General features: G+C 34.6%; 1 protein-coding gene across 7 annotated transcripts in view; it reads left to right on the top strand.

Moving 5' to 3' along the window:
• Nucleotides 1-26,852, top strand: part of ROBO1 (roundabout guidance receptor 1) — a 1,104,762-nt gene that overhangs the window by 675,720 nt on the left and 402,190 nt on the right. The gene's annotated exons all lie outside the window — the stretch shown is intronic.

Raw genomic sequence — 26,852 nt, forward strand, 5'->3', positions numbered from 1 at the left:
TGATGCTGGAAAGAATCTTGGATCTATGTAGTTCAACTCTCTCATTTTGTAGAAAGTGATCCGAGATACAGACAAGTTGAATGAGTCGCCCAAAGTCACATAGTTTGTAATTGACAGAGTCAGAATTTTACGCTGGGTCTTCTGTCTTCCAATTCAGAACAATTTCACTACTCCATGTAACAATTATGAAACTAATTTCTCAAATAATACCACTTTAAAAGCATCATTAAGTTGTAAGATTTAAATTTCCCTGTGGGAAATTTACCGAATAAAAAGCAACCTTATATTACTTCAGTGACTGAGTTTTATTTGTCTTAATACCATTTCTATAAAGAGTTCACTTAACACTCAGTAAGGGAAGTATTTGCAACAGAATAATCAGCATTTTCTTGCACAAGTATTATATGCTTTGCTAACTCCTTACGGTCATGAAACTGTAATTACAAACATCTTTGTAGCTGGAAAAACTGCATCGTATCACAGAGCGTTTGAAATTAAAATTAATTTTATTTTCCTGCCTTGTGCATCCACCAAAAATTCTTCCACATATAAAAGACTTGTAATTCACAGCAAGGAAGACACAATTATTTTTTAATAGTATCTAGTCAGCTCTGGAAACCTTTAATGTGCTTCCTGGCAATATTAAAGAAATCTTAAAGGCTTTATAGTTGTTACTGCCCCTCTGCCGCTCACTGTTCTTTATCATGCTTGAACCCCACCTTCACTTATCCAACTTTGGAGCAAAGCTTCTCCTTTAAACATATTCCAGCCAAATAATCAGTTATCTGCTGAGAATGATTACAGGTTTTCTAGGCATGCTAGGGCTTCCTCTAAAATATTGTCTCTGCCTTATATCTCCTTGAATGATATTTCTTCAAATGTGATCTGTGAGTTTCAAGTGTCTTCCAAGAGCTCATTATTATGGCAAAAAGAAGAACAAAGAGAAAAAAGATAGTAAGTGGGAACCTCCTGCTTGCATTTTTCCCTGATAAAATCAGACTTGGTATAGCAGTTTACTCTGAGAAATTTTTTATGTTAAAAAGGAATATTTTGGCAATTGTATTTATAGTCACATTTGTATTTTTAATACCATGGCAATGAGAGTGTTCTCATTACAAAATGAGTCTCTAGTTTCTTTTTTTAATTTGATTGAAAGTATCAGAATAGCATTTTTAACCTTTTCTTGTAAAATAAAACGTAGATATAGCAAACCAAACTAATACATGCATAGCTTAGTGAATAATTTCAAGGAGCATACCCATGCAACCCAGGTCAAGAAATGACACATTGCCAACCATCTTAGAAACCCTGCCATATGTGCCCCATGCAAGTCACAAATCCCTCATTCCAAGCCCAAAATAACCACTAATTTGGCTTTTATAATAATCATACCCCTGCTTTTCTTTATGATTGTATCATGCAAGTAAGCATCCTTAGACACTTTAGCTTCATGTAACTTTTTTTTTAAACACAATGTGTCTTTTAGGGCTCAACTAATCTACAGTGTTCTCTTCCAGCCATTTATTTTTCTTACAGGTTATCTGTGGAGGAACCCAAGACACTGACCCGTAGGCTTTTACATGTTGTAGTTCAATATTTTTCTCTGAACTCCGTATTTTCCGTAAATTGGCAGCTAGATCCAGTAGATTGATCAAACTCAGATTATATTTATTTGGTAAGCCTAAAGTCTTGCAAACAGAGGCACATTATTTCTGTTTTTCACTATTTATTAATTCCCTTAGGAGGTGCGACAGTAATATTCTAATTCTATATTTTTTAATTGCCCAGAATAATTTTAAAAAGAGAGATCCACCATCATCTGTCATTTGGCTATCCGGAGGTACAGTTCATATGGAAAACCAGGACAAATGCTAGATCCTTTCCTTTTATCTAACTAGTTTTTAAGAAAATGAATTGTTTCGCAGTCATACTCAGAGGGTGACAGCTAGACTTTAAATATAAACATGAATTCATGAATTTAAACATATTTGATGAGTGTCAATCCACTATAAATCTTGTCCTTATCCAAGATTAAATTGTCTCATCTTTGGCTAATAGAGTCTTTATGCTAAGATGTTTCAGCCTCATCTTGCACATTCCCTGCCCTAGACCTAACATCAGCCATTTTTCTAAAAAGCCCTGACTTTCTTTAACAGAAAAGGGTATTTCAAGACAGCAGCTTGGGTCCAGGGATGCTCAATGATAAATCATTGTTTCTGGACCTTTTCAGTGGGCAGAGCGAGGATACACCCACAATTTTTGCTTTGTCTCTTCTATATTACACCTGTATCTCCTTTCTTCCATACTGAGTAGCTTGGTTCTCAAGGACATAAGGAATGACGGAATCATGATATTTCATAAATACTTATTAAGTGAGTAAATCACTTGAAGTTAATGGTCACAAATTTAAAATAAAGGCAGTCAGCATGGTCGTGTATTCTTTTCCAGCCATGCTCAGCTGCATGGATGCCAATTGTGTTAGTCTGAGGTTTCATGAGAATCCAATGTCAAAATAGGATTGGATATGCAAGCAAATAGTCAGTCTGTTAGAGAGAAAGAGGAGGGTACCGGAAGATGTGGTAGGAGTCTTCAGACCACAGTACAGGTCTGTCCCTGTGAATGAGTGAGGAAAAGAAGGAAGGTGGGGTGAGAAGTTTCTCAGACTGCGGCACAGTTGTAAACTGTTTTGGCCAGAATAAAATTCATCCATCAGAGAAGTCCTGCATTGGTGTTGCCACTATTTTCAGCATGGGCTGAGAGCAGCTTGTGGAAATCATGTCCTGGTTGCAAATTCAGTGATACATGTATAAATTATAACAGCTGGGGCCATCAGTCAGTTACCTCTCTGAAACAGGAAATCTGATTGGTGGGTAGTGCACTGAGAGTAAGATTTAACTGGAGGTTGATTCTTACCAGAGAAATAAAGTGAAAGAGAAGAGGACAGGTGTTTCAAGACCCTTGCAAGGAAATATGTGAGAAAATTATGATAGTGAAGGAACATTAAATAGAAAGGGGAGGAAGGACATGAGTTGAGCGGGGAATAGTAAAAATTATTTTTAAAAAAAAATGTTTTAAAGAAGATGTGGTATAGAGACTTCCCTGGCTGCCCAGTGGTTAAGACTCCACACTTCTACTGCAGGGGGCATGGGTTCAATCCCTGGTCAGGGACCTAAGATCCTGCATGCTGTGCAGCACAGCCAAAAAGGAAACAAAACAAAACAAGTCACAAAAACAAACAAACTAAACAAACAAACAAAAGAAGATGTGGTATAGATAGATAAATAGATACAATGACATATTACTCAGCCATAAAAAAGAATGAAATAATGCCATTTGCAGCAACATGGATGCACCTAGAGATTATCATACTAAGTGAAGTAAGCCAGACAGGGAAAGAAAAATATCAGATGGTATAGCTTATATGTGGAATCAAAAAAAAAGAAAAGATACAAATGAACTTCTTTACAAGAAAGAAATAGACCCACAGACATAGAAAACAAACATATGGTTACCAAGGGGGGGAGGGACAAACTAGGAGTGTGGGATTAAAATATGCACATCACTATATATAAAATAGATAACCAACAAGGACCTATTGTATAGCACAAGGAGCTATACTCAATATTTTGTAATAAGCTATAAGGGAAAAAATCTGAAAAAGAATGTATGCATATATATGTATAACTGAATCACTGTGCTGTACACCTGAAACTAACACAGCATTGTAAATCAACTATAATTCAATTATTTATAAATAAATTAAATAAATCAATGGAAAGGGGAGGAAGGATATGAGTTGAGAGAGGAATAGTAAAAACTATTTGGGGGGCATGGGTAATAGATTGTAATTCCAGCTAAGGTCAAGGAAATATTTGAATAATTGAGGAAGGATGTTGGAAAGATGTTAAGAGAAGGAAACATTTGAATTGAGGTTATGGGGTGTTACAGTTATTGGGAATGGCCAAGTTCTAGTCTTGGAAGTGAGTGGTTGAACTTAATAGCAGCAGATCACTAAGCGCCCCTCTCCCCATCTTCACTTTCATTCTTTTTTTTTGGAAAAACTGAAATATGCAATTATAAACTTCTACTGTTTGTGTTAAACATTAATGTCTTTCACTTTTTTCAGCATTAGAGTAACGAAAATGAGGAAAAATCCAAAAACTATTTTCATTTTTATCTTTCCTGGGTTGATTTACAGTACTTCTAATTTTTTTTTTTAAACTCCTAGATTTTGTTTGTTTGTTTTTCATTCTGGCATCTCCATTTCAAAGATTCAAAATCATTTTTTTCCATAGCACTTCTCATTCAAAGAATTATTCAAAGTCCAATGTGACATGCTAAAAGAAGTGTAGGTAGTGGAAAGTAACAATTATGTATGTTTCAGAAGGGATGTGATATATGCATATAATTTGTTTTATATATTAAATGCTGATTAAGTGTTGCTATCCTCAGTTTGCATAAAAGGAAACTGAGACAATTGTTTCCTCGGTCAGATAGCAAATAACTGTTCTAGCATTAAAAAATTTGGTCTCTTTCATTATACACTTTTTTTTCTCCTTCCTCCATATTCCACGCTAACTGCCAACAATAGGTATTGGACACTAGAAGACAATAATATAAGGCCCCTTCCATCAAGTAACTCACTGTGCTTTCATGACACTTATAGTTATTATCATGGTTTTTTGCATTATTGATTGATGAATTATATCTGAAACCAAATTATAAACGTTTTGTGTGGAGAAACCAGACATATATGTTTGTACCCTCTAGAATATTGGTCATGTAATATATTGTTTAATAAATGTAATTGTTTTTCACTGGCCATTAAAGTAAATGAGAGAAATATAACACTAACGAATGGGAAATAAGAGTTTCACGTACAGTGTTCATTTGAATTCATTTGTTTAACAAAAAAGTGAGAACAAAGATGCAAATGACTTTCTTCACATTAAGCAGTAGAAACTTACTCATTTTTATCCCAAGTATTATTTCTCAAGGTAACATGCAGTTCAGCCAAGCAATAATCACATTTGTAGAGCTAGTTTTGTAGGTGAATCCTTGTGCAGAATTCCACTGCAAATGTATCCATCCTGCTCTGCTGTACAAGTGCAGCCATTTAAAAAGTCATTCCAGGGCTTCCCTGGTGGCGCAGTGGTTGGGAGTCCGCCTGCCGATGCAGGGGATGCGGGTGCGTGCCCCGGTCCGAGAGGATCCCGCATGCCGCGGAGCGGCTGGGCCCTTGAGCCATGGCCGCTGAGCCTGCGCGTCCGGAGCCTGTGCTCCACAACAGGAGAGACCACAACAGTGAGAGGCCCGCGTACCGCAAAAAAAATAAATAAAAAAAAAAAGTCATTCCATTAGAGGTAAAAAAAAGAAACCTTACCCTGAAAATATTACCTCACATTTAACTTTGGAATCTGTAACCCTCTGACAAGAGTTCTTTGTTTGCCTGGTTTGGCAGTCGGCTGGTTGCTGTATATATTTCTATACTTAACATTTGTTATCAACTTAGTTTGACAGCTTAAATCTAGCATAATGTGGAAATGTAAACAAATGTTAAATACACTTTTGCATTCCAATAGGTTTTTCTTCCCCAGATTTTACCCTTAAAACCAGTTCTTCACAAGGAATGTAGAATCTAAGAGTTTTGAAAAAAATTATATGATGTCATTTTATATACCTAGTAGTCCCAATTTGACACACTATTTAGGTTACCCTAAGCTTAAACCAACTTAGATATGGGTTTTGACCTGAAGTGACCTCCTTGGTTTTGCAAAGGATTGTTTCAATAAACAGATGGATCCTTTTCCAAAGAGAATTTTTTTAATTAAAAATAGTTGTTAAGATCCACATATGACTGCTGTGCCTGAGAAGAGCAAATTCAAAAAGCATAAATCTTCAAACCATCGGGGAAATGGAATTTTGTGTTAAATTGGTTTATTAATGTCCCTCATGTATTTTATGTGATTTATTTTTTGTACTCCATTAAGATGAATATGCACAAACCTCCAATTATAAGTCTCCTGGAAACATTTGATGTGTTGCATCTAGTGTATCTTATTGACAGTCTTCTTGAGCATTAGGCAATTGTGTTTATTTTATTTGTGGAAGGTGTTGCATTAGCATAAATTTTTGGAGCTCTTTGTATGATGTTCTCAGGAAAAGAGAGAAATTAAAAGATAGAGGAATATAAGAATTATATTTGGAAGCTTTTATATTATGGAGCAAAAATTAAAGTTATGATAAAATACAACTTTATTGTCTGAATTTGGGTATTAAGAGGATGAGAGAAAACTCTAGATTTAACAATAAAATGGAGCTTCAGGAAACAATTATTGTGAATTCAGATTTCATTATAAAATTTATTTCAGTAGCACTCTCCTAGTGCATTTAAAATATGGGTTGGGCTTCCCTGGTGGCGCAGTGGTTGAGAGTCCGCCTGCTGATGCAGGGGACGTGGGTTCGTGCCCCAGTCCGGGAAGATCCCACATGCCGCGGAGCGGCTGGGCCCGTGAGCCATGGCCGCTGAGCCTGTGCGTCCGTAGCCTATGCTCTGCAATGGGAGAGGCCACAACAGTGAGAGGCCCATGTACCGCAAAAAAAAAAAAAAAAATATGGGTTGGTTTGTTCATTTGGGGAAGCATCTATCATTTAAATCACATCACAGAGATAAGTTATTATCTTAATGTATATTGCCTAAGGATTCAATGACAAACTTCTCACTTTTCACATATAGAAATTTTTGATCCAGTAACTCAAGGGTAAAAGAAAATATGTGCCTGGAACTCTGTGCAGAATTACTTCTTAGGAATCTGATGTAATCCATTGTTAAATTCAGAACATCAGTGCCCTTGCCTTACTATTATATTTGACTTCTTCTTTGGAAATTACAAGGTTAAATTATTATTTTCTTTTTGTGACGTCAGGAAGTATAAAAAGTGAGAGTTTTCATGGCATATATGATTTTAAAAGCAGACTCTGCTCTTAATTAATTGTATGAAAAGTATTTATCTTTCTGCATCTCAGTTTCCTGTCTCAATTTTTCATCTGTAAAAAGATAAAGGTATGTTAGAATATTTTAAACATCAAATTGATATGTGTGTATACAGTATTACCTGCTCAAAATATTGTTGAATAAATGGATGAACAAACGGATGTGTGTGTGTGTGTGTGTGTGTGTGTGTGTGTGTGTTTACTTATTTGGTTGGGACATCTGTGTCTGTGTGTGTCTAGTTCCTGGATAATAGAAGTACTTAATAAGTGGTAGCTATCATACTTTTTTCATGATTCTGGGAAATAATATAAAGATGAGTCCAGAGTGTTTCAAGATCTCAGTGCTGTGAATGTTGTTTGCCTAGAGTGTTACAAACCAGAGCCAGAGAAAAGGGGAAATGTCTGTGCTACAGTCCCATCTTGTCAGCCTGGTTTATTCCGTCTGTCACAGATATGAATAAAGAACTGAAAGCAACAGTAAGCCTTGCTTCACTTCCACCACCACAGTGACCATGAATATGTGGCCAGAACTTGGGCTGTGATGGGACTTCACATTCCTAATCTCAGTTAGAGGGTGGTGACAAGTGTGACATTTGCTGAGAGACCACCCAGAGTGATTGACAGCACTCTAACCTCCTGTTCACAGATAGTAAAATGTTAAAGGCTGCCTGTGTGGGATAACCATATGAAACCCTCCTTTTGGAAAAAGCAGATCTGTCCTTGCAGAAATTAGCCAAGCTGCATAGGCATCTGGTAGAAGAAGTTCATAAAAGCTGTTAGAAAACAAAGCATTCTGATTAGCATTCTCACGTAAATTGTTGTTTGTGCCTGTTTTTATTCTAGCTTAATTCCAGTTTTTACTTGTATCTTTCACTCGTTGACTGTCATGGTATCAAAAATAGAAGAGAAAATCATTCAGAAATATATCCATCAACATCCTATGGGACATATGAAAAAAAGAATGTTTTTACAAACTAGGATTAATGCTTACTTCTAGAGGTTGCAATTTTAACTTTAAGATATAAGCCAATGGCTCACAAATATTTATGTCTCGAAGATTCAGTTGAGGAGATGAAAGAGAAATCCCCAGGTCTTGGGGACACAAAGATGAATAAGACACTGTGTGGGTGATTCAAGACTTCACTTTGTAAATGAGAGAGACAGACACAAAAGTAACAACAAAACAACAGAGATAAAGAAATAGGGAAATGTGACTAGTGCTAGATAGATGAATGTATAAAGAGATCTAGGGCTATAAAATCCTGACTTCCCCAAGCAGATCCATTCTTCCCAGAGGAGTGAGGATGGTGATGGGAGAAGTGGCATCTAAGCTGGTGTTCACTGCTCAACAGGAAATTGAGGGAAAAGCCATGACAAAAGACATGTCCCCAGTATGGGGTAAGGGTGGTGTCTGAGAAAATTTGGGGGCCTTATATTTCTGTCGAGGCACATGAGAAAGCCAAAAGAGGGAAAGCCTTAAGACGTGAGCTTGTCTCCGAAGAGCCTTTTGGGCTAAAGTGTCTGGAATGTTTCTTGTAAGCAGTTAGAGAGATATCAAAGTTTAAAGGGAAGTATCACATAATTGAATGCTTTATGTTGAGAAAGAGACAACTGACTCATGTGATCAGTGATCTCAGAGGAGGTAGGAGTCATAGTTAACCACTGAAATGGCAAAACGAAAACTAAAAGCTAGTGTAATTTTAGGATGCCCCATGTCCACATCAGGGAATATAGAGCAACACTCTAATAACAACAGCCAATAAGTATTAAATATATATATATATATATATATATATATATATATATATATATATAATGTCAAGAATGTCAAGAGAGAGAGGAGTGGAAAAACTATGTGATATGAGTAATAGTCAAAGAATCAATGTGTTCATATTGGAAAAGCAAAAATAAAATGAGAGTTGTGCTTTTGGTTTGGAGATAAAGAAATAATTAGACCTTTGGTATTACCTATTTCACAATATGTGATTTCATCCTTTCTAGTAAATTATTCTTTATAGTTTTTAAATTTATTAGCTCTTAAAGTTTATCTTGTATTTATTGAAATGGTATCAATAACTGAGAAGTCAAAGCTGATTTAGCCTGCTGTAATATTAAGTTTGTGAAATGGTATGAATAACTTAAAAGTCTGTGATGATTTAACTTCTTTTTACTTTTTTCGCTACGCGGGCCTCTCACCGTTGTGACCTCTCCCGTTGCGGAGCACAGGCTCCGGACGCGCAGGCCCAGCGGCCATGGCTCACGGGCCCAGCCGCTCCGCGGCATGTGGGATCTTCCCGGAACGGGGCACGAACCCGTGTCCCCTGCATCAGCAGGAGTACTCTCAACCACTGCACCACCAGGGGAGCCCTGATTTAACTTTTTTTAATATTAAAAAGCACATTTTGATCTATTAAGTCATTTGATCTGCACCCCATTGGCTGGACATACATCTCCCATTAATAATGAAACACAAGACTTGCTGAAGATTACAGAGAAAGCTAGAGGAGAACCCTGACCCCTTCTCATGTTTTGGTTGCCACCATTACTACTTTCTGGAATTCTCAGAATGTCTGGAAGTCCTTTGCGAGCCTAGATCAGAAAGAAATTTTTATATTTCTGTGGTTGATTACAACTTGTTATTAGTATCGATCTACTTAAACTCTCCATAGGTCATAAAATAAACCATGTAATAATAATGATGGTTAATTATTGAGCATCTACTATATACCAGACATTTTCTATGTATCGGGTATCTCATTTCATCCTCACAACAATCCTGACAGGAAGCTATTATTATCCTCATTCTACAGATGAGGAAACTGAGAGTGAAGTTAAGAAAACTGCTTGCAGTCACATAGTGTTTAAGTAGATGGCTAGAATTTTAAACCCATCTCCATTTCAACCCAAAACCACAGCTGTTTTCTTTTGCCCAGCTTCTCTCTTTAGTACAATATTCCCTACTCTCCTGACCCACAGATGACACTGGTTGACAATTAAATTCTAAAATTAAAATTATGTAACACTTCAGCTCCAAGGCTGAATTTCACAGGAAAAATAAAGGGGCTTTTTTTCTTAGGGGAAGATACATTTGCCAGAAAACAGTAGAGAATTGGATTCTAAAAAGAGAAATAAAAAGAAAAGAAGAAACAGGTAGAACAATTATCTCTATTTTCTGAAATAAGTATTAAAGCCAATTCCTAAAAAATTTTTCCACCTTAATGTTACCAAAGTATACAGAGCATCGGGTCAAAACTTTTTTTGTACATCAGTTCTGGGGCATTGTCTAACCAAAGAGTCTTCAATCATCTTTCTTCCCCACTCTAGAACCTTCCCACACAACAAACTTGTTGCTTTTGTGACTGTCTTTCTACATTCAATAGACATATCTGCTAACAGAGGGATGCTTTTCTTCGGCATGGAGGGAGAGGAGCAACCTCTGTGTTGAGGCTGCTGTCTATATTCAGGGCTTAGAGAATACAGCCCGTTCTGCTCTTGGTCTAGGGATATGATTGTGAGCCTTTCTACCTGGCCACAGGGAGTGCTACAGTCTGGATCTGAGAGCAGGAAATGTAGAATTTGACCCAGGATCACATGTGACATTGGGAAGGTCACTAGAATTTAATTTTTAATACCAGGCATGATGATACTCTTTTTCAGGGAGAGGCTTTTATTTTTTAGTGAAGTACAGCTTATTTACAAGATTATTTTAGTTCCAGGTGTACAACATAGTGATTCAATATTTTTAGAGAAAAAAATATATATTTTTAGAGATTATTCTCTGTTTAAAGTTATTACAAAATAATGGCTATATTTCTCTGTGCTGTAAAATATATCCTTGTTGCTTATTTATTTTATACATAGTAGTTTGTATCTCTTAATCCCATGTCCCTGTCTTGCCCCTCCCCACATCCCTCTTCTTACTGGTAACCACTCAATATCCATGAGTCTATTTCTGTTTTGTTATATTCACTCATTTGGTTTATTTTTCAGATTCCACATATAAGTGATAACATAGAGTATTTGTCTTTCTCTGCCTGACTTATTTCACTAAGCATAATACCATCTAGGTCCATCCACATTGTTGCAAATGGTAGAATTTCATTCTTTTTTATGGCTGAGTAATATTCCATTCTATATATTATATATGTAGTTGGGTTTCTAAATCTTCTTGATCCATTTATCTGTTGATGGACATTTAGGTTTCTTCCATATCTTGGCTGTTATAAAGCTGCTATGAACATTGGGATGCATGTATCTTTTTGAACTAGTGTTTTCGTTTTCTTCAGATATATACCCAGGAATGGAATTGCTGGATCATATGGTAGTTCTGTTTTTAGATTTTTAAGGAACCTCCATACTATTTTCCACAGTGACTTTACCAATTTACATTCCCACCAGCGGTATCCTAGGGTTCCCTTTTCTCCACATCCTTACCAACCATTTGTTATTTGTAGGCTTTTTGATGATAGCCATTCTGACAGGTGTGTGGTGGTATCTCATTGCGGTTTTGATTTGCATTTCTCTGATGGTTAGCAAAGTTGAGCATATTTTCATGTGCCTGTTGGCCATATGCATTTCCTCTTTGGAAAAATGTCTATTCAGGCAGTCTGCCCGTTTTTTAATTGGACTGTTTGTGTTTTTTGATATTGAGTTGTATGAGTTGTTTGTATATTTTGGATATTAACCCCTTATCAGTCATATCATTTGCAAATATTTTCTCCTGTTTCATAGGTTTTCTTTTTATTTTGTCAATGGTTTCCTTTGCTGTGCAAAAGCTTTTACGTTTAATCAGGTCCCATTTGTTTATTTTTGCTTTTGTTTCTTTTGTCTTAGGGCATCAATTCAAAAGAAAATATTACTACAGTTTATGTCAAAGAGTGTTCTGCCTGTGTTCTCTTATAGGAGCTTTATGATTTCAGTTCTTACATTTAGGTCTTTAATCAATTTTTAGTTTATTTTTATACATGATGTGAGAAAATTTTCTAATTTAATTCCTTTACATGAAGTCATCTAGATTTTCCAGCACTGCTTATTGAAGAGGCTGTCTTTTTCTATTGTATATTCTTGCCTCCTTTGTCACAGATTAATTGACCACAAGTATGTGGGTTTATTTCTGGGCTCTCTACCCTTTCTTTTCTCTACTCTGTTCCATTGATCTACGTGTCTGTTTTTGTGCCAGTACCATGCTGCTTTGATTATTGTATCTTTGTAGAGGTTTTTTTTTTTTAAAGTAAGCTTTTCTTCCAGTTTTAATATTTTACAGATGACTTTTTACTGAATCTTAAAATCCACCTATGTATTCAGTTTTCAATAGTGAAATGAGATCAAGGAAAGAAAATTACACAATCAGCAACTGTACAAGTAAAAGCTGGCCTCACCTTTTGAAAGGGAAATATACTGAAAAGTTATCTAAGAAGTTTATTTCTGTAAAGCAAGGGTGTGTCTTCTTGTTGTCCACAGCTACTTTTCCTAATTTGTGCTGACTGTGGTACATAAAGATGAGAGTAGGGAATTACCCGGTGGTCCAGTAGTTAGGACTCCATGCTTCCATAGCACGGGGCCCAGGTTCAATCCCTGGTCAGGGAACTAAGATCCTGCAGGACACGTGGCGCAGCCAAAAACAAAAACAAAAACAGAAAATAATAAAAATGATGAGAGTACAAGGATCAGAGGGTTAACTGTCTGCAAGATTCAAAATTTAGAGCAAATTATTGAAAGAAAAGGCTCACAATTGTGCAAGAGCTGGGCAGGGCACCACCATCACAAGGGTATACTGTGTAAGAGACAGCCATACATGTGTTTAAAGGTTCCCTGAGTAATTTAGTAAATGTGAGTCTTACTGGAGTATATGCCAAATGTGTTCTTGTTTCAATTATGTTGCATAAATCACCATATGATAGAGATGAGTTCCTACTAAACTTAGTTTTAGACGTTTCATGCTTTAACTTAGAGTCCAATGTGTGATTTTCTTACCTTCTATTACTTTGTTACAAGTTGCTATAAAATTGTTGAAAACTATCATACAGTACTTTCCTAGTTCAAAGGAGTTTAAATCTCAGCTGATTTAGCTTTTTAAAAAAATCTTTCTTCTTGGGCTTCCCTGGTGGCTCAGTGGTTGAGAGTCCGCCTGCCAATGCAGGGGACACGGGTTCGTGCCCCGGTCCGGGAAGATCCCACATGCCGCGGAGCGGCTGGGCCCGTGAGCCATGGCCGCTGAGCCTGCGCGTCCGGAGCCTGTGCTCCGCAACGGGAGAGGCCACAACAGTGAGAAGCCCGCGTACCGCAAAAAAAAAAAAAAAAAAAAAAAAAAAATCTTTCTTGGATCATAATGAGGGGACAATATAGAGATGACTGAACTTATAACTACTTCTATTTTCTCAAAAAACTGTATTTAAAAGAAGCATCACTCTTTATCTGATAAGAAATAAAACAGTGAAGAGACAGTTAAATATCACAAAGAGCACATTTCTTTTCTTTTTTAATTAATTTTTATTGGAGTATGGTTGCTTTCCAATGTTGTGTTAACCTCCACTGCTCAACAAAATGAATCAGCCATACACATGCTGATATCCCCTCCCTTTTGGACTTCCCTCCCATTTAGGTTACCACAGCGCATTAGGTAGAGTTCCCTGTGCTATACAGTAACAAAGAACGCATTTCTAAAAATGTTTAGTTACCATTCACAAATTCCTCAATTAAACTTAAATTCTAACATAAAATGTAAAAATATGTATTTCCAATTTACTTTGAATAATTTCACAAACTTTTATGATCCCCTTTACCAAAAACTCAAGAACATGTTTTACTCTAGACATTTCTTTTTCTTGGAGTTAAGTGCATACATACACATGTCGTCACACATTTATCCACAGGAAATCAAAGGAATATGAGATCTCTGTACATTGCTGCAATGATTTTTAATTTGTTCAAATGTTTTTCTGTGAAGCTTACAAAAAACATTTTTCTAAATTGTGAATGCCAGAATAAAGTGCCTCAACTTGCTACAGTGAGTTTTAGAAAAATTTGGTATCATTAGTTTTAAAGTTTGTATTGAAAAGTTGCCTTTTGAAAGGCATTGCATTATGTCCAAAAAATTTAAAAATGAAAAAAAAAAAAGAGGGGGAAAAGAAGAGTCTGTATCTAGCAGCATAGATTGTAAACAATTTGCTTGGTAAATATAAAATCCCTTTGTAATATATATAATTTCTGTGACAAATTTTATCAAAATTTATTCCTTCTGGCACAAAAGAGGAATATTTTGTTTAATACTGATGTTGGGGATACATGTTTAAATCAACAATACCTACATATACTCAGTTATCCACCAACTCATCATGTTTAATTATGTCAGCTGCATTTATGAGGAAAAATGGTTCAGAGAAGACTCAATATGAAATGGAAGAGAAATTATTGAAATCTAAGTAATAGAGCTGAAGACATTATGCAATATTCATACAGAGAAACATTGTCACTGTATCATACAGAGTGCCTAAAATATTTGAGACACAATAAAGACTAATTAAAATTAATTCTGAAAGCATTAATAAATGTTGTTTCAAAAAATATTAAAGGAGAAAATAAGTGAAATAATTCATCCTACTTTCTGTCCTGATTGGAATCTTGATACATTCAATTTCTTAGCTTTGTTATGTATTTGATTTCACCCATCAGATTTAATTTTCATTCCCGTGAGAATTGAAAGAAACTTTATATACTCTTTAGAGCCATCTTGATATATTTCTTCAGGAACATTTCATCGATTTACAGACACAATTTGCTGCAAGAACTTGAGAACCTGCAACATTCCTCTTGATGTGTTGCTCTGGAATCTAAAAATTCAATCCCACAGGCCTTTTTAATCACTGAAAATTTTCACCCCTCTTGTGTTCAACTTTTCATATCCAACATACTGTAATGTGAGCCATACCCTAGATTCTGCCCTGGATAATTCAGTAATTCTTAACAGCTGACTTCAACTTAAAATACCAGATTTGAGGCACACAGAGGCCTTCTTTCCTTTGGGCCATTATAAAATTCCCAGTCAATGTCATTCTTTTTCAGAATGAAAGAATAAAGGAAACTGATAATTTTGTTATATTTGCATTCTTTAATAACACAGTGACGTCATTATTTGATTAATATTTTAGTCATAAATGTTTTTAAGGTTTTTTTCCTTAATTTGTACAAGACCATCTACTGTACGAGTTGAGAACTAAAGAAAATATACTTACTTTATTCGTATGCATAAAGATTCTTTTCAAAAGCAAAGTATTTCTTTGGGTATGAGATTTAAAAGATGTTTATACATGAAAGGCAATACACATTCAGTCCTGCCTGACATGATGTTGAAATTAAAGCAAGTTTATGTTTAGCTCTTTCTGCCATAGAGAACCAGGAGGAGTGGGTATCGAGTAGAAAGGAAAAGATGAATAAATTCACATCCACAGTTTTTTCATTCAGGGTAACACCCAAATAAAAACCAAAATATATTGCTTGTACAAATGATTACTTTCTATGTGCTTATAATAAAAAATAAAAGAAAGAAAAGGGAGAGAAAAAGAAGACTAATGTTTTTATTTTTCATAAACGTTTAGAAGTTATCTCAGTAATGTGAAGAGTTCAACTTTGATAGTACCGTGTTCTAGTTCTCATATGAAATTTCCATTAATTTATATTAATTTGGTAACCCAAGTCAAAATTAGTCACAATTTATAAATATTATATTCATATTACCAGCGAAAGAAGATATTGCCTCATCAATTTTAAAGAGGATGAGATATTTTTGAAAAAAATCATTTGTTAATTTATAAGTAAATAGGTATCTTTCAAGTACTTGAGATGTTTGAAAACTATGAGGTCCCTTGGTTAAATGCATCAATGGTCATGGCAGTTTTGTTTGTACTCTTCAAGTTGTTCAACAAAAGTTAAATTTCATGTTACTATTTTTGGGAATTGATGAATTTTGAACTAATAGAATACTACAGTAATATTTTTCTTCTTATTCTTTAACAGATATCAGCAATAAGTCAGTCAAGTTGGCTTTCAATTTTAACATTTCCATAGAAATTAACTAAGTAAGTTAGTTCTATAATAGTAATGCACCTACGTGAGGTCATTTACCAAGAGAACCTGCTAAATACTTTAAGAACAGCAAAGTAAAACAATATTTCTCACAAAAATCCACAAGACAGAGAAATAGAAGGAAGGAACACTATTATTGGAAACTATTATTTGTTGGAAATGATTATTTTATAATGCTTATTTCATAGTTTTTAATAAAACAAGTATAAACATATTGAAAACATTTTAAACTTTTTAAAAAAGCAATAAATATATACTCCTCACCCTAAAGTATCAACTATTGTTATTTTGGTGTATTTCATCACAGCTACAATCATACTGTAAATATTACATCTTTATAATTCTTATAATCCTAAAAGTAATACATGTTATAAAGTTTATATAGTATAAAAATATATACTTTAAAACTTATTTACTGTTTTTATTTCTTAGATCAACAGGGTGACATAAGTTACACAATTCTTTTTTTTTTTTTTTTTTTTTTTTTTTGCGGTGCGCGGGCCTCTCACTGTCGCGGCCTCTCCCGCTGCGGAGCACAGGCTCCGGCCGCGCAGGCTCAGTGGCCATGGCTCACGGGCCCAGCCGCTCCGTGGCATGTGGGATCTTCCCGGACCGGGGCACAAACCCACGTCCCCTGCATCGGCAGGCGGACTCTCAACCACTGCGCCACCAGGGAAGCCCACACAACTCTTTTTCACATATTCTAGGACATTTTTTTTTTTTTCAAAATGTGTTATAGAGTACATACTATTGTTACATAACTAACTTTCTTCACCCAACAATATAGGACACGTCTCTCTGTCAGTACCAATAAACCTGTCTTTTCGAATATAATTACATAATAAACGTTTGCTTGCCGGTTTCACCCTAAGCATCTCATAACTTTTTAAGTAACTCAAAACTATTATTTTTAATGACTAATATTCTATTAGATGACATACATAGTTTACTTCTTTATCCATTATTTTTTATTAAAAATGTAGCCCGGGCTTCCCTGGTGGTGCAGTGGTTGAGAGTCCGCCTGCCGATGCAGGGGACACAAGTTCGTGCCCCGGTCCTGGAGGATCCCACATGCAGCGGAGCGGCTGGGCCCGTGAGCCATGGCCGCTGAGCCTGCGCGTCCGGAGCCTGTGCTCCACAACGGGAGAGGCCACAGCAGTGAGAGGCCCGCGCACCGCCCAAAAAAAAAAAAAAAAAAAATGTAGCCCTTTCCTAGTTTCCTTTTCTTATTCCTGCATTATTTTAATTAATGCTGTCATGGACATCTTTAACTGTATATTGAATGTTTCCTTAGCTTCCCAGAGTGGGAATTATTGGATCAAAAGGCATGATCATTTTAAGACCCTGATACAAATGGATTCCCAGTTTGTTTCCCCTTTTAGAGGCTGTGAGGTGTCATAAAAAGACCATGGGCTTGGACTTAGGCAGACCTACCTGGCTTTCGATCTACAGGCCATCCTCTGTGAATTTGGATGAGTCTTCTATCTCTCTGAATCTCATTTTCCTATATTCCTGAGTTTTAAAATGGAAACTGTAAAATATATATGTGTATATATATATATATAATATATATATATAGTGTTTTATGAGGATTAAATATGAAAAACTGTAAAGTGTATTCTTTTTTTAAAAAAATCTCTCATGATTTGGAAGGTAAAAAACTTGTTTTCCATCTTATTTTTATAATTATATTTTCTGGGATGAAACTTTTTTTCTCTCAGTTTGTGGAGAACCAAAGACTTCTAGTGACTTATAGATTAGGCTGAAAATGTGTTCTTGGAAATTTTGAGGTGTGCATATATGCTGGAACAGATGTGGTTAAAGTTATAAAACACCATTTGCTCCAGAAAATTTTAAAAGGATTGACAGTTGTTTTGGCAGGGAAGCCATGGGGAGAATTATCCTCTTGATTCATAATAGACACTGGTTCTGAGGATAAAGTAGGAAGGCAGAGTTCATGGAATAAAGCCTATTTCAAAGCACCATGACCCAAGTTTTATAAATGTTCCAAAGAAATACACTCATAGAAATGAAAACCAGATTATTTCTACTTATATTGTAGCTGAGAGAAACTATTGAAAATATAAAATAAATCCCAGATTCAAAATACCAGCCAAATTTTTGAAAAAACAGTGACAGCTTTGTTTTAAACTTCTATCTTAAGTATGTTTTAGAGAAATCAGCAAGTCCCCCTTAATAATAAAATCTGCATCTTCTGCCATGGATGGTAAGGTTACGCTTTAGAAATGATTTTGAACTAAATGTAATCAAGCATTAAAGCAGCGTGCAGTCCTAAAATGGAACGAGGTAAATTCATCAGTCTATGCATTTTCTGTTCCTTAGGGCCTTGTCACTGTTATTTTTATTAAAGAATTTACGTGTGATTATACACCAATGTTAGTTTTTCCTCAGTGGGACGTGAACAGCATATAAATAATGCTTTAAAAGAGATGAAATGTGCAAGGTAAGTCACTTGTTTAATTAGTAAAGAAGAACTCTAATATCTAGCTAGTTTTAGCACTTTTATAAAATTATGTTGAAAATAGTTTTTCAACCAGATAAAATTTTCTTTATAAAAAAATATTAACTCACACTAGCTATATCATAATAGCTATAAAAATATTCCACAAATGTGCCAACAATAAATTATACATATCTTGTTAGTAACTCTCCAAAATTCCTACACAAATATGATTCTTGCAATTATGGCTTTAAAATAATGAAGTAGAGTGATTTTTTTAAATTAATGAGAGTGCTTAGGGTTATATAAAATAAGCAAATTACTTGGCTAACATGAAAACTAATTAAAAATAAGAAAATTTTAGGGAACCTTAGAAACATGATAAGCATCTTTTATAAATTTATTTTTTAAATTTCCTATCACTGTAATACATTGTTTTATTATTTTGAACTGTGTCTTTATTTTCCATAGTTTTCTAAAGCCCCCATATAGATACAGAGCAGATGGGAAGTCTTTATTTATCATTTTCTAGCCAGCAGAGGGCAATAGAGCATTGTATACTAAACACCCTCAGCCAATTGAAACGTTTCCTAGAGAAGGTATTTTTCCCTCTTGTACAAAACACAAAGTAAAATATAAAGAGACCTACTGTGAACTTCTATTTCACCAAAATGTGGATGTGGGTGTGTGTGTGTTTTGAATTTTGAATCATATTTTGGATAATTTACTCTAACTATACTAAATTAACCATCCAAATTTAATCCAAGGGAACATGCATGAAATAAGAAATATCTTAGTAGGTAGTGTTATCCAATCTTTGAAGGGAATTTCAAAAACTACAAATTCCCAATATTTGTAAAGAGGTTACTATCAGGAGATTCTTTTACCCATTTCATAGGGGCAGGAATCTCTCTCATCTCATTTATGTTTTTGAAATAAATGGTTGCCCAGTACTTATACTAAGCTTTGTGTTAAACTCAGTTTATTATATTATTATATTAATTACTGTTTCAAAATAATTTATGATGGACTAATGAAATCTACTTCTCAAATAGTGTGTGAAGATTATTTAATATGCAATGTAAGGAAAATCTTAATAAAAATCTAATTTAAATACAAAGTAATATTTTCTCTCAAGGTTAAATTGGTTCTGAAGGTTTTTTGGTACTCCTTACTATGTATTAGAAAGCTAATTTATTTGATACATAGCACTATAATAGTGTCATGAAAAATATCCCCAGACAGCTCAGCCTTAAATAACTGATTCTTTGATTCTAGAAGCTATTGTTTCCCTCTTGTAAGTCTCACCTACCCACAAATAGATAATCATCATAAAGCTCATTTCATGACACTTAAATATAGACATTGAATACTTTCTTTTCATTCTCTTGGCTTTACACCCAGGGTGTATGTTTCTGAACTTATAATGAAATATTATTCTAAATAGATTTTATCATTTTGTCAGAGGAATAAAATGAAAAGGTATACATCTTTTAAATTCCAAATTTCCTCTGTTGGTTTAAGTAACATATTTACTTATTCTCATAGCATTTAAGAAGAGATATACTTTGAGAACATTACATTAATAATATCTGAGCACCATTGGACCATCACATTTCAGATATACCATGGCAACTTTAATTTTAGCATATACTCAGTTGGGCTATTCAAAGATAGGCTGCCACTAATGTGCTATTGTTTAAGAATATTGGTTTCTAAATACTTTATTAATTTGAAACTCTCTTAGTAAAATCAAATTTGAGTTATTTTAGAACTCTATTGTATGTAGATGTCTTTTAAACTGTACTTGCGGCTTTCTAAACAATCTCTCAAGCAACAACCCTTATATACTTTGCTTTATTAATTTAAAAAGTTTGCAGTTTTCTACTGTTAACTTTAAACTTAATCCTGAAGTTCCCAGGATAGTGCTCTTTTTTTTTACAATGGAATCACACCAATAATTATCAATGATATTAAATACTTGCCTTCTCTATTCCAAGCACTGTGCTAAGCACTTTTTGCATATTATCTGTTTCAATCCTCACAACCCTCCTATAAGGTAAGAATTATTATCCACTTCACTTAATACAAAAGGAGACAGGTCTTAGAGATCTTAGGAGACATGTCGATGGTCACCCTGCTTGTCAGTGGCAGAGATCTCTATGCATTTTAGAAACAAATATAGCGCCTCATCAGTCATTACTCTAAGCGTGCACCAAACTTGTCACTTTCGTGCTGCAAAGAGCAAAGTTTAAATAAACACTAAATGCTTTTAAATTTGGATTTGTCTCAGACATTCCTTTATTTTGTAGTTCCCTGGAAGATTAGTGTAATATATATTATATATCTTTTTTTTACTATATATACTTTGGAACATATCAACAGATAACTTTTACTCTATGCTCTTTCAAAGCCATGTCCACACAAAAGCCCGTGAGTGCCCGTTGCAAGTTTTGTAGCATTTAGGCACTATCACCAAAGAAGTTTTCTAATCAGTGCTCAATAGCTCGTATTTGGTTGGTTAAGTCCACACCAATTCAAACTTGACACTTTGCCTTACCTTCCCATCATCTTTCTTACTCCATTAATTCCAAGTTTACATGGAAAAAATAACATATTATTGAAAACATATGCCTCTTTATATAAGCTCTAGATTTCAACTTATCAGAAAAATGTGATTAAATTTTCTTTTTTAAGGTATATAAACATTTGGCTTTGAGCTGTTTGCATAGGATTTTACAACATTTCCAATATTTTCTTATACAGTAAGGTATACAGCATCGCTTGCCTAATAACTTTGAAACCTAACTGTACCCCATTAATAAGATACATTTCCACTAATTTATTTAATCCCTTCAAGAAGAGAATTCCCTCAAAAGGTGCTAAAGTTCGACTAGAGCTGTGTTTCTCAACCTTGACACTATTACATTAACATTACATTACATTTCAGGCCAGGTTATTCTTTCTTTTGGGTGGAGGCTGTCCTGTGTAACATAAGATGTTTAGCGGCATCCTTTGCATTTACACACTAGAAGCCAGTAGTACATTTCCCCCTCCTCCACACAGTCGTGACAACCACAGACATCTCTAGACGTTGCTGAATATCCTGAGTGAGGGGAAGAGGACAAAAATGGCCCCAGCTGAGAACACTGAAACAGAGAAACTCTTCTAATAATTGCCCATTTCCTTTTGGAATTGGATAGATTAAATGCAAAAGGCATGAATGCCCAGATATCTGCATTTAGGGTTTCTTTTTATTCCTCTCTTAGTCTAGCTGAGTATTTCTCAAAACTTAGGATACTATACAGAGGTGTAAGCACAAAGTTGTGTTCATTGTACTTTGATATGAACTAAAACACCATTGGTGAACAATTCAGAAGTTATCACTGCCACTGTGGAGTTTATGAGACTTGCAAAAGAGGCAGGCTTAAAAGATATATATTTCACATGTGTGATCAGTACTATGGAGAAATAGTCGAAATTTCTTTAAGCATTTTACAGAGACACCTGACCTATTGGGGAAGATGGAAAATGGCAAGTCTGGGAGGGCTTTTCTGGGGGAGAGACTTTCCTCTGAGACTTACAGGATGAGTAGGAAGTACCCAGGGGAAGTCTGCGCTAAAATGCAAGCTCTTCAGACTGTGTTTTGGTCCCTTAATCATATAGTTCCACCTGGAAAACACATTTAATGATGTTCTAGAATGTATAAGCATGTCTAAAGAAACATGTCTGTATTCATTATCACCTTTTCAAGTACTATTATTTTGTGAAATATTAAAGAGAGCAAGATCAGAAAAATCTAGTGTGGTGGATAATCTGATTTATTAGATTTTGCCAAGTGTTCTGTACATTGCTGTATGAATTAAATAGAATTGAGAAAAATCACAATTATTTAAAACAGTTGAATTTGCCAGATAAAGACCTGATATTTTTAAGTGATAAAATTACTACCCTCAAGAAATAATGACATTACATCTTCAATCAGTAAGGCATCAAGTATGAGAACTGATGTCTTTCCTTTAACTATTTAAATTTTTTTTTTTTTTGGCGGTACACGGGCCTCTCACTGTTGTGGCCTCTCCCGCTGCGGAGCACAGGCTCTGGACGCGCAAGCTCAGCGGCCATGGCTCACGGGCCCAGCCGCTCCGCAGCATGTGGGATCTTCCCGGACCTGGGCACGAACCTGCGTCCCCTGCATCGGCAGGCGGACTCCAACCACTGCGCCACCAGGGAAGCCCTATTTTAAATTTATAGTTCATATTTTGGCAAGCAAGGGAGGATAATTAAATTTTCAGACTCCTGTTACACAGTAAGTCAGATGAAGAATTTAGAGGAAAATCAAGAACTAGGTGATATTAACCAAAATAATATGGTTTGGATAAACTAGGATGCACATTACACAGCTAGGTTGATTCTTATGTAGACTAGCACATTTAAGTATGATCACATTTTGGTCGCTGTCAGTAATTATGATAGCCACATGTTAAACAACGTGCATTCCCAGCTGGAAAGAGAAATGAGTAAAATAATGAATTGTGCTTAAGTTTATACTTTTTCACAAAAGTAATTGTTTAGAAAAACTTTATGTCTTGATTCATTGCCCTTGCTAAAAGAAACGAGTTTACTTTCTGGTGTGAAATACAAGACCTGTGAAATTCAAGCATACTTGAGAAATACAAACATTTTCATTTTTTAATCAGTTATAATGAAAATTAAAAGCACCCCTTGAACAAGCAAAATAATCCTATTGGAAAAAAGTGAAAATTTCAGGTGTTAGGAATTGTCTAATAGTTCTTCATTGTTGTCTATGATGTTTAACTCTTAATGTATGTTGAGTCTAAGATTATTTGAACAATCTGCATGGTAACTCCAAACAATTAAGTCACTTAAAATGGGGGAATGTATGTATTGCTTCAGTAGAATATCTGTGATTAAAATGAAATTTATTAACAATTTCACTAGCAAGACCACATCCTAGTATGATTTTTAAAAGCAAATTCTATGTACCTTGGTGGCAATTGAAACTAACTTAAATATCTAACCATCAGAGATTAGTTACATGTATTTTAGTATATTCATATGATGGAATTTTACTTCACTCTTTTAATGATGGTGTTGAAGAATATTTTACGACAGAAAAAGTTTTTATGACATATTGAGTGAAAATGTAGGTTACATAGCCATTTTAGACTGTTATTCCATATTGTAAGAATAAAAGTCTATACATGCAGAGTGAAAAAATGAAAAAAAAAAGGCTACAATAAAATGTAGGATGCATATGTGATTATATTTGAGAGAGTTATTGTAAATTTGGGGTTATTTTTGTATTTTCCAAATGTCCTAAAAATATATTCCTCTGATATTTTGAAGAAAAATAAAATCTCATTAGAACCAATTAGTATCTGAATATAGGGATATAAGCCATATTATTTTTAGTATGCACTCAAAGAATATTGTGGCAAAATATTGACATGCTAAATTAGTAAAACAATTTTTCTAACTTTGTAGTTGAAGCATTGTAAGAAAAAAGTAAGCTTTAGAAATCTTTGAATAAATAGAATAATTTTTGTATGATGTTTTCGTAAGGTTGTTTTACTGGCTTCAGCAAACATCTGTTTTGTTTCAAAGATATTCATATGATACACAAATGCAAGAAGGTATGTACTATGCCAGTGAAATTCTACCTTCTAGGTGTAATAAAGCAGCTTTAAAGTAGTATATAGTGATAGGAAATTGAGAAGATGAGATTAGATCAAATCAACAAAGATCTTCAGTTAGAATAATGGAATTGGATGATTTCGTTTGGAATGTGGCCAGGATGTTAAAGAGGAGGTGATTAAACTCTTGGGAAAATATATAATTATCCTTGTTGTTAAGACAGTAGGTTTACATTTCATGTCAACTTTCAACAGCAGTTTGTTTCTCAGAGACAACTGTAGGATATGGATTCAGTATTTATCCACAAGAATGAGCACCTCATATTTAGAATCCTACTTTTCAATCACGCCAAGCAGCTATTAAATCCCAAAGGCCTGATTGAGCTTTTCAAAAGACAGGTCATTTTTCCATAAGAGAAATACATTAATAGGCTGTAAAACAAATAACATAAAACTTTCAATATGATGTATAATACTACAATTTAATGAATTCTTTATTATTAATATTATTATTATATTGTTATTATTATTATTTATGATAAACTTGGATACTCTTCCAAAGTTATTATAACATTAAATATTTAGGCCTACTTTTTATTTACTGACCCAGAAATTAGCCTCTAAATAGGGAGCTCTAATAGAATTTCAAGATGTTTTCTGAATGAACATAATGCCTCTTTAATGAACTGATTAAAATAACTGTTAGAACCTAGCTAAAATACTATTCAGAATAAACAAAGTAGCAGGTGGGACTAAACAAAAAGAATGTACAAAATGAGACATAAATCCTAACATATGTACCTCAAGCCTCTAAATATTTCTTGAACGGTTTTTTAAAAAAGTGATGAAAAACCAAAAACATTAAACAGTTTTGTACAACACATCTGCAGAATTAAACGTAATGTAAATTACTTACAAAATAGTTTGTGTCCAAATGGTAAGCCTATAGAGTGTGTCATTCAGCTGTGCAGCTGTTAACTATGATCCCAATTTAAGAGATTTTTAATTCATGGTTAGAATAGTATATGCTTGGTTGCAGATATATCTGGAAGTAAGAAACGAAAAGATAGCAAAATTCTATGGTATGATATCAATATATATCCACCTTTATGTTTTTCGGTATACTTTGAATGTCTTAACAAACTTGTACTATGTATTTTTCCATGCCTTCTCATTAAAGAGAAATATAAAACCCCTTTGAACATTTTAGAAATAAAATAAGATTTAAACACCTAAATTCCATGTAGAAGTAAAAGTACAGATACGTATACTTCAGAGTCACTTTTTTATTCCAAAATGAAAGTAGATCTTTAAACAAACAAAACAAAACTTACACATCAATGGCTTCCTCAAGCTGGAACCAAATCTGCAAGAATAACATTACTTTAAATAATAATTTTTATTAGTACTTCACAGTCTGTTGTGGGGATAAGATTCAGGGAGCCAAGGTTCAAATCCATGTTCAGCCTCATATTAGTTAAATGTCCACCTTCTCCTCATGTATAAAACAGGATAATAATGGTAATTGATCTACTAATGTGTTTCTGAGGATTTAAATGAGTTAATATACAAAAAATACCTCTAGCACATAATGCTATATAATGTTGGCTGTTATTATTTTTATACTATTAGGAAATGGAGATAGAAACAAAAAGCCATGGTTCTTATATTCCAGAAGACAGAAATATGTAAAATTCTCTGTATAATATAATAGTAACATAATTATATTTTACCATATCTAGTGATAGAAGTGTTCTAAAGGTAGAGATCCTTAACCAAGAATTTCTGATTAACCTGCTCTGATGGAAAGAAATCTCTAGCGATTTAGAGGACTGGGTCCTAGTTTTGAGTAAAGCACTAACTAAAGGTGTATTCTAGGGAAAGTCAGTTTCTTTAAACTTTAGGTTTCTCATTTATGAAAAATTAATCTTGAAGGTCACTTCCAGTTTGAATGTTATATACTTTAAAGTCGGATTCCAATCTCTTTGCATTCAAATAACCTGACCCAACTCAGCATGTGCCTACTTAGTCAGAACCTTGGCTTTTAAGTTACCGAAGTACACCGAGACATCAACTCCATGTGTGACATTCATGTTAGTTCTCTGTTAGCTGAAGTGGACAAACGATTGAACTATATATCTGAGAAAATATACTTTAGAACTACAGAAATAGGTTCATTAAGGAAGCATTTTTCCAAAAGATAGATTAACAAACAATAAGACATTCATTCATTCATTTAACAAACATCTGACTGCCTACGAAATAGCAGGCACTGTTTTGCATGCTGGGAATAAAAGAGTGAATAAAATAGTCAAGAATCTCTGACCTCATAGAACACTCTAGGAGGAGTGGATCAATTGATAAAAATAAATAAGGAAATATATAATGTCTTAGATGGGGATAAGTGCTCTGGAGGAAAAACAAAACAAAACAAAAACAAAGCATGAAAAGGGTACAGAAAGTATTGTGTAAGGGTGTAATTTTAAAATTGGTGGTCAGAAAAAGCCTCTCTGAGGTGGTTTGATTTTAGAAAACCTGAGAGAGGAAAGAGGGTAAGTTTGCTCACCCGTGAAGGTAGGTATTCCAGCCAAAATCTGAGGCTAGAGCTTGCCTGATAACATTCTAGGAAAAGCTAAGAGGCTGTTTTGGTGAAGCAAAGT

Source organism: Orcinus orca, chromosome 5 (assembly GCF_937001465.1).
Source record: "Orcinus orca chromosome 5, mOrcOrc1.1, whole genome shotgun sequence".
In the NCBI taxonomy this organism is placed as follows: domain Eukaryota; kingdom Metazoa; phylum Chordata; class Mammalia; order Artiodactyla; family Delphinidae; genus Orcinus; species Orcinus orca.